The 14,972-nt window shown below is 37.5% G+C and overlaps 1 long non-coding RNA gene across 1 annotated transcript in view; it reads left to right on the forward strand.

Annotated features, from left to right (window-relative positions):
• The window catches only part of LOC128150261 (uncharacterized), an 80,099-nt gene that overhangs the window by 27,817 nt on the left and 37,310 nt on the right, over positions 1-14,972 (forward strand). The gene's annotated exons all lie outside the window — the stretch shown is intronic.

Raw genomic sequence — 14,972 nt, forward strand, 5'->3', positions numbered from 1 at the left:
AATTCAGGCATCTCTAAGGCTTCCAGAATCGAAGTTTTGAACATAAGTGTATAATGCATGAATCCAGTATTAATTCAATCCTTTCTGGAATTGTTCCAAAAGAATCCTTTTTATGGAAGCAGACATTACTGCCTACTGTTATAGACACTTTTTCCCCCCTCGAAATATACATGTAATGTACACTGTAATAGCTAATCAAAATGCATTAACCTATAACTTGAAAAAACTCCATTATTCACAAGATTCCACCCACCTGCAGGAAAATTTCATTACATGAGTTCTGACATTTAAACAGTGAATGAAACTAGAAATGTCCAGGGGCCTTTCAGCCTTTTAGAAGCTGGTAGTTAATTAAAAATTATTGCATGGAAAAGCTTGAGGATTAAAAATGAAAGGGGGCAACCAGGAAGAATGGATAATACAATATAAAAAGAAACGTTTTTTTCCAGTGAAAATTTAATGTCCTCAGTTCTCAAGTACATCTCTAGAAATGAGTTTTTTTTAATCTATAAAAATATAGCAGAATAATATGGACAAATCTGAAATGGTTTCTGTTACAGTGACTGCTGCTTCTGTTTTCCATTCTTATCTGTAGATTTGACAAACTAGCTGAGTGTGTGGTAAAAAACAAATGCCTCATTTTTTCTGCCATACAGTGTAACTGGAAGTCTCCAGAGACTAAGCACCTTTGTTTTGTTTTTTTGGGAAAACTTAGGAGGATTCATTTCTTTAAAAATTCATAGCAAGTCACTCATACTTATGTAAAGCCCAGTGAATAAACCTGCAGCCTGAATGTAGGAGACCTAAGGTCAGAACTCTGCTCTGCTTAACACAGTGCGGCCTCATACTCCAGACAGTGCCAGCCTCATTTGTAATAAAATATTTTAGGTTTATGGCACTTCTGCAGGTAAGCTTAAATTAAGGAGTGATGCACACAAGGCAAGCACATTAGTATAATAAACCAGATTTTTCACAATGTGGTAAGTGAACCAGGGTAGTTTGGGAACTGTTAATACAGGGTTTTGGACTACCTATGCCCATTGATTGTATAACAAGACTGAATTAAATTAATGAGATTTTCATAAACATTAATGTTGTTAATCATTTGCAGATGGAAAAATTATAAAAGATAATTTTTAAATTGCTATATATATTAAGCACTCTGCAGTTTCTGTTTCCTTGCAGTCATTGTACTTTAGGAAAGCTTAACTTCAGTGCAAAATGAATGGGAAGAGGAGGTAACAAATGTGGAGAGAATAAAGCCAGTTTATTTTCAGTTCCCAGAAATGAATTTTTAGAAGATATGTATGGTCTACTTAATCTTTTAGATTGTCAGTACTAAGGAGCTCTGTCTTGACTTGCAGTAACAATCACAAGTTTGAGTGTCGTCTTTTTTTTTTTTTTTTTTAACTGGGTACTTATGGGAAAATGCACCATCATTATAAAGGCATTTTATAAAGTCTGGCCTTAGAAATCTATGCCTGACTTATCACACAACCTAGAAACTTAAAAGTATGAAACTTTTATTTCTGAATAGAAAATATATAACAAATCTACTTTCAATGAGTTTAAATTTTTAGCACAAAGTTGTTTATGTTTTTTAGAAGAGGTATTTGAAATAGAATTTAATTATTATTATATTATAAAGCTTTATGATTTTCATAGTTTACTACAAATAATACAGTTCTCCCCAAATCCCAGAATCTTTCAAAGCAGCATAAAGTAGCAGATTTACCCATTTCTTAATTGAAGATAAAATCAGATATATTTATTTTCATTCTTGCTGTTATCAGAATTCAGGAAGATATTTTAAATGGTGAATATACAATTGTAAGATATTCTAAACTGGTGTGTATGTATATAAATATACACACATACATAAAAATATTAGTTGCACTGTCGATTTACTACACAGAAAAAATAAGTACTTTGCAAGAAGATTTGAGAATGGCATTTGTTATAATTTTTTAAATCAAACTTTTATAGTGATTGGGTTTTTTGAACTACAGAGAAAAATGAGACCTTGAAAGTTGTTAAGTCATAACTTGTTGATAAATACAGCCTGAAGCTGGTAAGAAAACCAATAAACAAGGTTGAAAAAGCTACCAGTTTTTTTAAAAAATCCTTAATTCTGAGTACGAAAACTTATGTCTGTGTAATAAATGTTTATTCAGCTTTACCATGGGCTTTGAAAGCAGTGTCACTAGCATGACATGGATAGTTATATACAATCTTCCTATATATACATAGCTAAAACATTTTATATAGCAAACTTTCTAATTTCTTATGCTTTAGATTGTTCCAGTTGCCTAACGGACTTTATTTTTTCACTGTACAAAATCATGATGTTCAATTCCTAGCTTTCATTTTTCTTGTTCAGAGTAGAACTGAATGGTTTCACTTTACTCCTAACTGGTGGCTGGAAAATAGTCTCCACCCTTCCTACAAATTAGACACCTCATTTTACAATAACTTGCAGAAGCTTTTTAATGCCCAACTCAGTTTTTGTTTTGTTTTATAGTTCCATTTCATGAAATGGACAATTGTTTTTCCACTGCATTCCTGCCAATTCCAGATTGGGTTGATTTCTTTTTTTAATTCACTGAATTCCGTTAGTGGGTTTCCTGGCAATAAGTGAAACTTCTCTGACCATGATTTAACAGTGAGACTTGGGGAATTTCACAGCTACCCCACACTTCATGACTCTGTATTGAGATAAAGTCTGACACATCTACTTTCCTCTCCTTCCAGTCTACCCCTGGCCGTTTCCTTGCTATATACTGTCGTGGTTTAACCCCAGCCAGCAACTAAACACCACGCAGCCGCTCACTCACTCCCCCCCCCCCCCCCAGTGGGATGGGGGAGAAAATTGGGAAAAGAAGCAAAACCCGTGGGTTGAGATAAGAACGGTTTAATAGAACAGAAAAGAAGAAACTAATAATGATAATGATAACACTAATAAAATGACAACAGCAATAATGAAAGGATTGGAATGTACAAATGATACGCAGTGCAATTGCTCACCACCCGCCGACCGACACCCAGCCAGTCCCCCGAGCGGCGAATCCCTGCCCCCCCACTTCCCCGTTTCTGTACTGGATGGGACGTCCCATGGTATGGAATACACCGTTGGCCAGTTTGGGTCAGGTGCCCTGGCTGTGTCCTGTGCCAACTTCTTGTGCCCCTCCAGCTTTCTCACTGGCTGGGCATGAGAAGCTGAAAAATCCTTGACATTAGTCTAAACACTACTGAGCAACAACTGAAAACATCAGTGTTATCAACATTCTTCGCTCTGAACTCAAAACATAGCACTGTACCAGCTACTAGGAAGACAGTTAACTCTATCCCAGCTGAAACCAGGACAATACCAAGTTCAATAGGTAGGACTGGGCTTTGTAGCCTGGAAGAAAGCCTTGTAACCCTTAGACCAGCTGCCTAATTTGGTCTGTGAGGGGTTCAGGACCCCAGAGAATATCTTTTGAATAGTGGCAAGGTGTGGCATTACAAGGTACTCATAATTTCTACTGATCATCTCAACTTGGTTTCAAGGCTGCATTTCAAAATGCAATGTTTCATGTAGGACTGATGTGTTTGTCACTTGTTGATCTTGGGGGATCTTGCAAGTTGCAATTGATGGCTATTCTTCATATTCCTGGTATATAACTGAGCTGAAAATGTAAGTCACTTACTTAAGTTTTACTTTACTAAGGCACAGGACTTTGCATAACCTTCTCACTGGCCTAGTAGTTCGACAGAAAAACTCTTACAATGTTTAGCACCATTGCTGTGTATACTTTCCACTAGATACTAAAAGTAGCAAAAAAAAACGTTTTTAAATTGTGTCATGCCAGGTTAAAATGATAATGTCACCTGACAAAACCTCGTACAACTTTATTAAGTGGAGTTATTCTGTTTTATTATACAAATTTATGTTACAGTGAAGGTAAAAGGAACACCAGAACTTGAATAAACCTTGAAAAATGAAGCAAACAATAACAAAAATATAAGCAATAATTTAAATATAAACATACAACAAAGTCATATGGAAATGAATTATTAAATCCATTACCAGTGAGTTCTGCCCCCATCTGTTCCCTGTGTACCACCATTGAGATTTCCAGTAGGTAAAATTATTTTGATTCAGTCATTTCATTTATCACTCACTTTCATCTGAATTGTATACCAGGAGTCTGTGACTTTTGAAACTCTGTTTCAAGTCTGGTAGGCCTGATTGACTGGTCCTCCCTGAAGTGAAGCTTAATCACCTGTCTAACAGTTCATTAGAATCATTTTCATGTCTACAAGACAGGATGTCACTGAAGAGCGTGGGGAGCTAGAGAAGATCATAGTCTTCTGCACTGTCAGTCATAGGAAAGTTACTTTGGCTTCAAATTCCCTGTAAAGTGGGAGACAGGACAACTAAACTCTTGAGAGGAAAAAAAGAAAAAATACTGCTTCCCCAAGGGCCCTCTGGGAAGGAAATATCTCTTAAAGCCCACGTTAATATGACATTCATGGGAATCTTCCAAATGTCAGTAGAAGGCCTCTGTACATCCCGTAATATTTACAGATAAAAATTTTTATGTCAGTGTTTCTTCTTTTAAGTCAATGAATGAAGACAAATTCTAAATCACAAAATTGATTGAGAGCTTCAGTGACATCCGATTCTGAAAACTACAAGGTAAGCTGTACCCTCATAGTGAAATAAATGAGTAGTCTTAAACATGAATGAGTTGTTAGTGACTGGATTCCTAAAATGAGATTAATCTCTGTTAAACATACTGGTCTAAAATTCAGTCATGGGCTATGTCTTCATTAGAAAATGATGCAAGCAATAGGAATGAATCTGTAGAACCAAAACAATTGATTCTGAGGAGTGGAGATCTACACTATGCAAGTTTTGGAGCGGTTATTCCTGATTAACTCTAGTCTCATTCTGTCAAATAATGAGCAAAGAAGTATTCAGTTGTGATCCTGGAATGCATCTTCTGGTTTACTTTCTTCTCAAAGGAATTCAGTTCACATGCTGCAAGGTGACCCTGTGATGCAGATGAAAGCACTGTCCGCACTTACGATCAGGAGATTTGTTTTGGAAACACACTCCTGACCCAAAACACTAATATGCCCTTACTCTGAGTTAGTCATCTGAGGTTTCTTTAACAATCAATGAAGGTAAATAGGCAACTCCAGAGTGTGATTTAATGGCACTTAGACACTCTCTCAGGATTGATGTCTTGAAATGTTTATTTGTTTATCAATATAAAAAGAATCTACAATGAGTAGCTCAGGCTTTGATGTCTAACAGCTAAAATTGTAGCTTTGGGCTGGGATCCAACCTCACTAATACATAAATGATATCAGTCTGCTTATATTATCTTATTTAGTTGCTCCAAAAAAAGATCACCTTAACAGTTAAAATAAATCTATTATTCTCAAATTGATCAACATAATTTTCTTTGATCAATCTCAGCAGTCAAGTCTCTGAGGTTTTTAGCCAAAGCCATCTCCTAATGGATCTATTCAAAAGCTTAAGTGTCTAAAGAAATCATTGTTGAGCATTGTTGAGTAGTTCTGTAACACATTTATAATTTCTGGTATATAGACTAAGGAGTTAGCTTGTGATTTTTTTTTTAGCATATGGATTTGTATATCTAAAATGCATTTTATATACAAGAAAGTATATTTTTATAGAATTATTGCTACTTCATTTTCTTAATCTTCATACTTCTCATCTAAGGATTAGTTTGTTTTTCTCCAGGATTTCTCTTTTAAGTTAGAGTCTTTTTTAACAATAGATTGTTCTGGGCATGAAATAACTAACAAACTAGTTGTGTAGGGTTTTTTTATGAGCAATTTCCTGGATGAAGAATACTAAAGGATGAATTTATTTTGTGTAATACTTGCCATCTACAAGTTAGCAGTTATATAAGCAGTCTTCTATGCTGCTTCTCTAGTCAATGAAGAGAGAGGGCATTAGGGTAAGTCACTGCATCCTAGAAGAGATAGAATAAATTGACCTATAGGGAAATCTATCTTCTTAACAGAATAAAATAGATGGGAAAGGACCTCTGAAGGTCATCTGGTCCAACTCCCTGCTCAAAGTAGGGCCAGCCTTAGGGCAGGTTTCACAGGGGTGTGTCCAGCTGAGTTTTGAATATCCCCAGTATGAAGAGATACAGCCTCTCTGGACATCCTTTTTCAATTTTTGATTACCCTCATTGTGAATGTTTTTTTCTTACTACTCAGAATTTCCCTTATTGCAATATGTGTCCATTGCCAATTGTACTATCACTCTGCACTTCTAAGAGGAATCTGACTCTATCTTCTCTATACCCTCTCTTTAAGCAGATGTAGAGCTCCCTTTAGATTTCTTTCTTTCAGACTTAAACCCCCAGTTCTCTCAGCTTCTAATCATGTCTTGTGCTCCAGCCCCCTAATCATCTTGGTGACCCTGTTGCTGAACTTACTCCAGTATGAAAGTATCTTTTTTGTGCTGGGAAGCTCAAAACTGGACACAGTACTCCAGGTGAGTTCTCACAAGCACTGAATAGATGAGTACAATAATTTCCCTGACCTGCTTGCCAACTCTTGCTAATAGAGGCCAGTATGTTTTCTTCACTGGAAGGGTGCAATGTTGACTCATTTTCATGCCCACCAGGACCACAAGTCCATTTTGCAAAGCTGCTTCCTAGCCAGTAGAACTCAGTGTGTGGAGTTGAGTGGCATTATTCCACCTAAAGTAGAGGACTTTCCATTTGCCTTCGCTGAACTTGAGATCAGTCCATATATCTACTCTGTTGAAATTCCTCTGAATGAAATTCCTCCACCCCTCAGTGTACTGACCCCTTCCACCCAGTTTCATATTCTCTACAACCTGCTGGGAGTATGTTCACTTCCATTGTTCAGGTCATTAAAAAAGACATTGAAAGTACTGGCCCCAGCAGAGACTCCTGAGGAATGCTGTTGGGAACTCACTATCAGTTGCCCTTTATGCTCTTGATTGCAACCCTTGGAGCCTGCCCAGCCAATTTTCCACTCATCTTATAGCCCATGTGTCAAAACCGTATTTCACCAATTTGACTAAAGGCTACCCTGGAACACATGTCAAAAGCCTTGCTAAGAATTAAAATTAGTTGAATGAGTTGCAAAAGCATGGAGAAGCAGGTTTCAGTCAAAGGTTTGGGAATCTGCAAGCCCAACAGTGTAATCAGAGTGCTACAGAATATGAGGTCAAATGTCTAACTTTGAATGCAACTAGCCAGAGTCTGAAACTATCACATGGTCATTGTATTTTTTGCCATATGAGTGCTCTAGATAAATGTGAATACAATTACAAAGGTTCAACAAAACATTCCTGATGATTCATCTTCATACTTGTCTCATCTTGCAGCTCCCAATATTTGCTCTGAGTGTTATACCCTTTTGTATAATAGCTGATTTTCCTTCTCTGAATATGTTAAAAGTGGAATATGCATTCCAGGCAGGTACACAGTAGTTTCAGTCAGGAAACAATTTTCTTTTATATTTGGATCTAGTGAATTAGGGCTTGAATCTCACCATGCTGGGATATTCTTATATTTAATTAGTTAAAAACATAATAATGTCCCATATGTTTCAGTAAAGGTCCTCAGATTAACTCGGACTACAAGACTGAATTTACAAGCAAAAGCTTTAGTATTTACAAGGCCTATACTATACTTCAAGTGGATAAATTTTCCATGGAACTTGTGCTCTTGTTTCTCTTAGGCTGTGTTCAGATACCTCGGAGTAATTACTTGCTATTGCCTCTTAGTGCATGCCCTAACCATGTTGGAACAAGAAGTGAATCTGGGCTGGGATGAGGCAACACGATTTCCCTTCCTGTTTCTGTACTCTCGTTCCCATCTGAAGAAAGTGCATTCACAGAAGCCAAGACAGTATTAAAGGCCAGCTGAGGATCCAGCATGCCTCAAAACTGCTTTCATTTGCCCTATTGGTGCATTGACATTAGCAGACCCCATGTGACCGATGGTTTATTGTGGCAGAGCATCTCTCCTGCTCTTACTTGACATTTTTAACCCTAGAAGGCCAAGATCTGAAAATTTTCTTTCCCTGTCTAGGAAGACATACCAACCCTGTTGTACACAGCTGCAAATTAACATATGTAACCACTAAGCTATAAGAAAGATCAAATATATTTTTCCCTAAAGTAGTACTTAAAACTTAGTTTGCCCTATCTTTTAGGGGTTTGTTTGTTTTGTTTTATTTTTTGACTGTTTGGTTGGTTTTTTTTTAAAATAACTTTAGGAATGTTTCTGTTTGGGTCTAGTAAAGAATGTATTTTGCTTAATAAGTTGGAGTGCACTGTAATATGAAATAGTCTTTCTGAATATTGCAAAACTCATACATATGTGGGAAAAGAAGTAACTCGCAGTAAACCTCAGCAGGTACACTGATAATAGTCCAGATAAAAACTGCCCAGCAAACAGTCAAGACTGTTTCTGCAGTATGTTCCTTTTGACATTTTGTGTAATGCTTCAGGAAATAAGGTTTCTTATTCTCTAAACTAGTCCTGTCTTGCACACCCTGGACGTAGCATGTACTGACCTAAAACCTTTTCCAAGGTATTTTTTGCTACAAAGAATCCAACTTAAGTACAAATCTTTTCTCTAGCTGGCCTAGACTGAAAAGGAAAAATGGAACAGAGTACATTTTCTTGCTGAATAGGAACCAGGCAAAATCTTTTTTTTTGAAACAACAGGCTATGCTTAAATGGCATTTTCTCAAGGATTTAGTCACCAGCAGCAGAATAGAGCTATTCCCCACATGCACCGTGACTCCTAGAAACAAACCTCTGTTAGCAACAGGTGGATGTGAAGTTAACAACTCCATAAAAAGACATTGAAGTGGTAGTGAATTACAGTGTTAAGTCCAGACCTTCAGTGAGGGCATTTCATTTGCATCCAGCAGGTTTTCTGTTCATCTCTTCTTTCCACTTTGTCTCTCTTGCATAAATTGTGCAAGCTGAAATAAATAAAACATTCAACATCCAACAGGAAATGACACCTTGTAAGATATTTCATCATGCTTGCTACAATACATAGAAAACCACAAATTGTTTCTGAAGGAGAACAGGTTATCCCTGAAATGACATGATAAAATGAGGAAAATGAAACTCAAGCTGTTGTACTTATATGGAATGAGCTGTATGTACAAAGGAAAAACCTCAGCCTAGTATGTTGAAACATGCAGGTGAAATCTCACGTTCCTATTACAGTGAAAATTCATTAAGAATACACAATCTGCTCTAGATCAGTAGGTTTTTGTGGAGAAGCACTTCAGGAACTATCACTATCTGGAAGAACTCAGATATACACAGAACAGTTTAAAGAATTCCTCTTGATTCTTTGCTTCAAATGCATACTTTCTCATTTTTTCATTCAATGTATACTTTCAGGTACTTGTCAGTGCTAGCAATGGACCCTTACTACAGGGAGTCAGTCGATTCTGTGCTGTATGTGTGTTACTCTTAGACATTGGACAGCATACGCTGTAGTGGTTGGGCACCTCAGCTTTTCTGGATCTGTTGCTAGTGTATTCCTGACTGTTACCAGAAAGTACAAGATACCTTCCCCTTCAGGCCTCTGAAGTCCATAGTTTGGCTAATTCCATAAACTAATTTATTATTTATAAATAATCTTATTTACTCGACTACTTTTGTTTATTCTTTCTAGTATATCTTCTTGCGTCCCATCATGATACAATTCTGAGCAGAATTGCTCTATTTGGTAGCATTATGGGCAGGATATCTCTCTGCTTCTATTTTCAGTCCTGCATGTAGCACTATGCCAGGAGAATCTCTTTTACAATTCTGCTGAGAAAATAATTTTTACACAGATTGGCTTTACCCATGTTGCCTTACTTTGCTTATTTTATATTTTTTCTGAAGATTGCATGTTCTTACACATCTGTGTTCCCATTATGATTGCTATTTGACCATTTAATACTTTCCTAAGTTTCTTCCATCTTATTGTCAGAACTGTTTGGTTTGGCATGGTAATGTTGAAATTCCATCTGGGATTAAGATTTTGAGTGATTTGAAAGGATACTTTGCAGCTGAGCCTGTTTTTCTGTATAGGCTTTTGTAACACACTGAAAAACTAAATACTAAATCTCAGACTGGCATATATTCAGTGCTCAGCTAGCATGGATTCCTTGAAAATGATAGCTTAGAAGTATTACAACTTGTATGCTACTTGTATATTACAACTTTTCCTGAAGTTGAAATCTAGATGCCTCTACAATAGCTTAAATGTACATGAATGTGGCTCATACCTTTTCCTTAGATACAGCTGTGATACCGTTTATTGTCTTCCATACCAGTGCACATTACAACAACCTAAGAATTACTGTAATTAGACTAACAGAAGTTTTAATTTCTTTCCCACATGCTTCAGAAACAGTTTGAACTGTGCATTGTGAACTCTTGTGTGCATTTTATCTCAGGACTGGAATAACATAAAATTCCAGCAGAGGGACCCCTCATACCTTATAAAACATATTTTGTGTTTGAGTCTCTTGTTCCTGGATGAGTATTTTGTTCTTGCAGAAATTTTTGACTTTTCAGTCTACATATAAAATAAAGTGTAAAATACTGGACTTCAAAATAGCATGTAACTTGTAAAAAAAGTGTTCAGGGTTTTTCCTTGTCTTAGGACAAATTGAAAATACCAGAAAACAAAGGGTATTGTACTAGGGAAATATAATTTCTAGCATCAAAAAATTCTCAAAGAAAAGCTATCAGTTCTATAAATAAAATATAAAACCTACTTCTTCTTGCTAAATTTTTCAATAAACATCACATAATTCTTTCGGACAATATCCAGCTTGCCACAGAATATTAATTTACAAGTACTCTTTTTAGTGTAGTTCATGCTCAATTCAATACCATATAATTTTTCAATAGAAACAGTATAACTCGAAGTGTTATATGTACCCACTGGTCAGACCATTCTTCTTTTTTTGCATGTTTTCATGTTTGAAATCTAGAGCCTACGTTTTAAGTGTCAATTTTAAAAGAAGGCCCTAAGAATTTATATTGGTCACACCTCTTCCAACTGTGATAGACTGAATGTTTGGTTTTAGCACTAAGCTGAGTCAAGTTGTCTAGGCAACAACCTATTCCCATAGCTTTACTGAGCATATTTTAAGCTGAGCATATTTTTCTTACACTATTTCAAACCTTTTCTAATCAGATCAAAGTAGAGCCTGTGGAGACACTAAAGATATTGCTATAAACCTGAAGTATGTAACGTCTTTCTATTGATTTATGCGTAGTTTTAGTAACTCTCTACAAGCTTCTTTTTATACTGCATTTTGACTACACTGGTGCTTATGTTCACCGCAGGAAAAGACTAACGTGAGGCCTATAGGACTCTCAGACATTTTACGGCTGTTTTTTGCTGTTTCACCAGTACAGTTAAACCCTAAATAAGCTGGATCCATCACTGGAATTCTTCCATTCTTGCTGTCAACTGCATAATCCTTGGGCCTGTCCAGATGCTGACCTTATATTTGCTAGGTGGTCCAGCCCGAAGTTCAGTAGCAGAGCATGTGCACATGCACACACAAGCATATGCATGCACACACATGCACAGAATAGAAAGCATGCTTGCGCAGAAAATAGGTAGAAATAGAGTTTAATGGAGAGGCCGGGTACAGGGCTTGGCCACACAACAGTACTGACCTGCAGCCAGCTTACCTGTGACATGCCCTCTTTTAGTCCCTCCTCCCCTTCAATTTTCCATGCCTGCTCCTCCCCAATCCGCCTTGATCCCTGCCACTACCTTTGTCCTTTTCCCTAAAAATCCCATAGTAAGCTCTGCACATTCCTGACCCTTTCGGCAGCTGACCGGATGGGTCCCAGATGGCCCATTGTGCAGTGAGAGTTCTGGTCCTTGCTATAGTCCCAGTTATCTGCTGCTTGTTAGTGTTTGTGTACCTCTGTCTTCAATTTATAACTTTTTCTGTTTCTTGTCTTTGTCTCTTACACTGAATAGCCATTAAGTAAATACCTTTTTGAATCAGGTATCCTTAGAATCCAGATAACCTTATATTGTGCATTTCAGCTATACATGCACTGCAGAAGAATCTCTCTGACTAAATTCTTTCTCTGTGTCATCATTTGAAGGAGGATGCTTAGAGTCTCAAAGAAATCATAAAAATTCTACAGTCCATCAGGTCCTATGAAACAAAATTAAGAAATGATACATCCAGGGGTAGTTGGTTGATTTTGGCATTCACAGAAGCATTACCTGCTGCTTTTCACTCGGTAAGATAGTTCCTGTATCTGGCACTGTCGGTTTGCATGTTCTTTTGCATTCTGTGCCACAAAACAAAAAACTTCTAGCCTTAGTCTGAGACACAGCAACAGAAGAAAAAGTGTGAACTAGGAAATAAATGTTAATGCATTATGTATAAAATTACCTGAGAAAATAGAGCAGAAAGAGGACTGAAGAGGCCGTCTGTTCCATCCCGCTGCCCCAACTCAGGCTTGACTCCATTTGAACTATTCATTTCGCAGTAGCCTGGTTAACTTGTAATTAAAAAGCTCAAATTACAAAGCTTTTCTACAACATCCACATCTAATCTGTTCCAATCTCAACTATTCTTCTTGTATGAAAGTTTCTCTTACATTCTGAAGTAAATCTCCCTTAATTCAGTTTTAAATAAATTATAATAACCCATCAGCCTTTTATTCTGTTGCTGAATTTGTGCTGCTAGTTAGATTGGTGATGTGTAAGTATCCACACTGATGCTGTGAAAGGAAGGCTTAGCTCTTGTAATTTTTGATAAAAGACTTAAGTAGCAGAGAGTTGTATCAAGACCCCCCCCAAAAAAGAAGATAGAAGAGAGTGCATTCTACCCTGTTGATGCAATTGGATTTCAATTGTAAGCCTGGCATCTAAAGAAAGAGAGTTTATGTAATCATTGTACTCATTTGTCTGTCACTGCTAAATTCAAAATCCTGTAATGCAAAAAAGAAACACACCTCATAAGTAAAGCCAAGAATTTATTGTTGGTATAATTGAAATCTCAACAGAATAATCAAAGGAATTGTTATACCTAATTAATGCAGAAAAAAAGGAAAAAAATAAAGAAAAGAATATTACTACAGCTAGGTCTCAGTAGTAATAATATGCTTTAAATTGTTATGCATACCCATACACTGCCCTTCTGGGTCCTGGATCAGTGGGTCCAGCCTTTCTCACAAAGAAAGCAGGGAGCAGGGGCTTGCAGAAAGTTTCAGCATCCCATGTTCTTTGCTGGGAGGAGTGATGTTGATGGTGGGGTTTCTTCCCCTTTGCCAGGGAAGTATCATGTTGATGATTTCTTCTTCACTCTGGGTTCACTTTGGGCTGTTTTCATGTTTTCTGACACAGGCTTGCACCCTGTTCTTTGTTAATGTCTGCAACATCGTATTACATCCAAATTTTGTATGGAAACTGTTTTACAAATATTAGATGCTTTTTCTTTGCTCTCTTTGTGACCCCTAAAGCCAGTTTTGTCCAGCTCGATATGTCCATTTCTTTAACTTACCATTGATGAATTGTCTGCATCCCTGAGGACTCCAGTGCTACCTTGTGGCCTCTTTCTTACCACCCCCATGCCTGTACTCCTCTACACTGTATCCTGTGTTCCCAGTGCTATCATACCATCCCTGTGCTGCTCTACCTCTACATCGTTATGCTGGAGTGGTAAATACTTCACTCTACACAGAGGAGTTACTTGTTTATCTATAGAAAAGTTATGGTTGTACCATCGAAAGGCAAGCACAAATAAAATTATTTAGGCATAGCAACCTGTTCAAGTAGAAAAAATGCTGTTACTTCTAAGCAAGCTAAAACAAAAGTCCAGGCAGGCCAAGTTCAAACAAAGACTGCTAAGCCTCATTCCTGGGACCTTGAAAAGCCAGTTCAAGGCCTGTAGCCTGTTACGAGCAATGGCAGTGACATATTTATGGGGCTGCTGGGCCACAAGGACCTTCCCTTACTAGCTTTTGAATTTCAACTTGAAGGTTAGAAATTCACAAACATGACAAGAGAGAAGAGTACCAATAATACCCAGTGAGAAAAGGATTATGTAGGAGGTACAAAAGTATGTGTCCTCCTTAGCCTGCCAGGTGACCACCCTGCCCATGTGTGCTTCCCAGGCATTCGATGTGTGCACAGCTCTAAACCAGCCTCTGGGTTCATAGATGCCAGCGGGACACAGAAGAAAGCTAGTGCTTTGTGTAGATGTCAGTACGGCTTTGGAGAACCAGAGGTTACTTGAGCTACTGCAACGAGAAAGGGACATAGGGAATGAGACACTTATCATCAGGAAACTGGGCTAGAATGGCTTTTTTTGCAAGCATGTACAGTGTGAGACTGAGACTCAGATCACCTCCTGCCTGAGGAAACCCAACAGCAGCTTTAAAAAATAATTTTTTACAGAGAACGTCTTTCACAGTTCTTTGTTGCTTGCCTCTGGAGTGGCTACATCAGTCATCACAAATACAATTTAAGGGACTGATTACAGCAGTATCTGATTGCTTCATCATCATCAACATACTTTTTTTTTACAGAATCCCTGTGATAGACAGAAATGCTATTATTGTAACTTTAGGGATGGGTATCTTAATCTTGGCTCCTTAAAGATACCGCAGGAGTAGAACTAGCTGCCATTCTAAAGGAAATAGATACCTAGAGACTTTTGACTTGTCCAAAGTCATCTGGAAACTGAACCCGGATTCTACATCCCATGTTAAGCACTAAACCTCTTCTTCCCACATACGTAGACCTCTCTCATTATGTTCTTTTCATTTTCAGAGGAGCTGTACTTCTTGGGCCTTCTCCTGTCCTTGATTGCATGGACACTGCTAGGGGAAGGAAATTTCACATCTCCATACAAAGGATAATAAAAGTAATAGCTGTTGAATCTATTCTTGTATA

The sequence above is a fragment of the Harpia harpyja genome, chromosome 1, assembly GCF_026419915.1.
Source record: "Harpia harpyja isolate bHarHar1 chromosome 1, bHarHar1 primary haplotype, whole genome shotgun sequence".
Taxonomy (NCBI): domain Eukaryota; kingdom Metazoa; phylum Chordata; class Aves; order Accipitriformes; family Accipitridae; genus Harpia; species Harpia harpyja.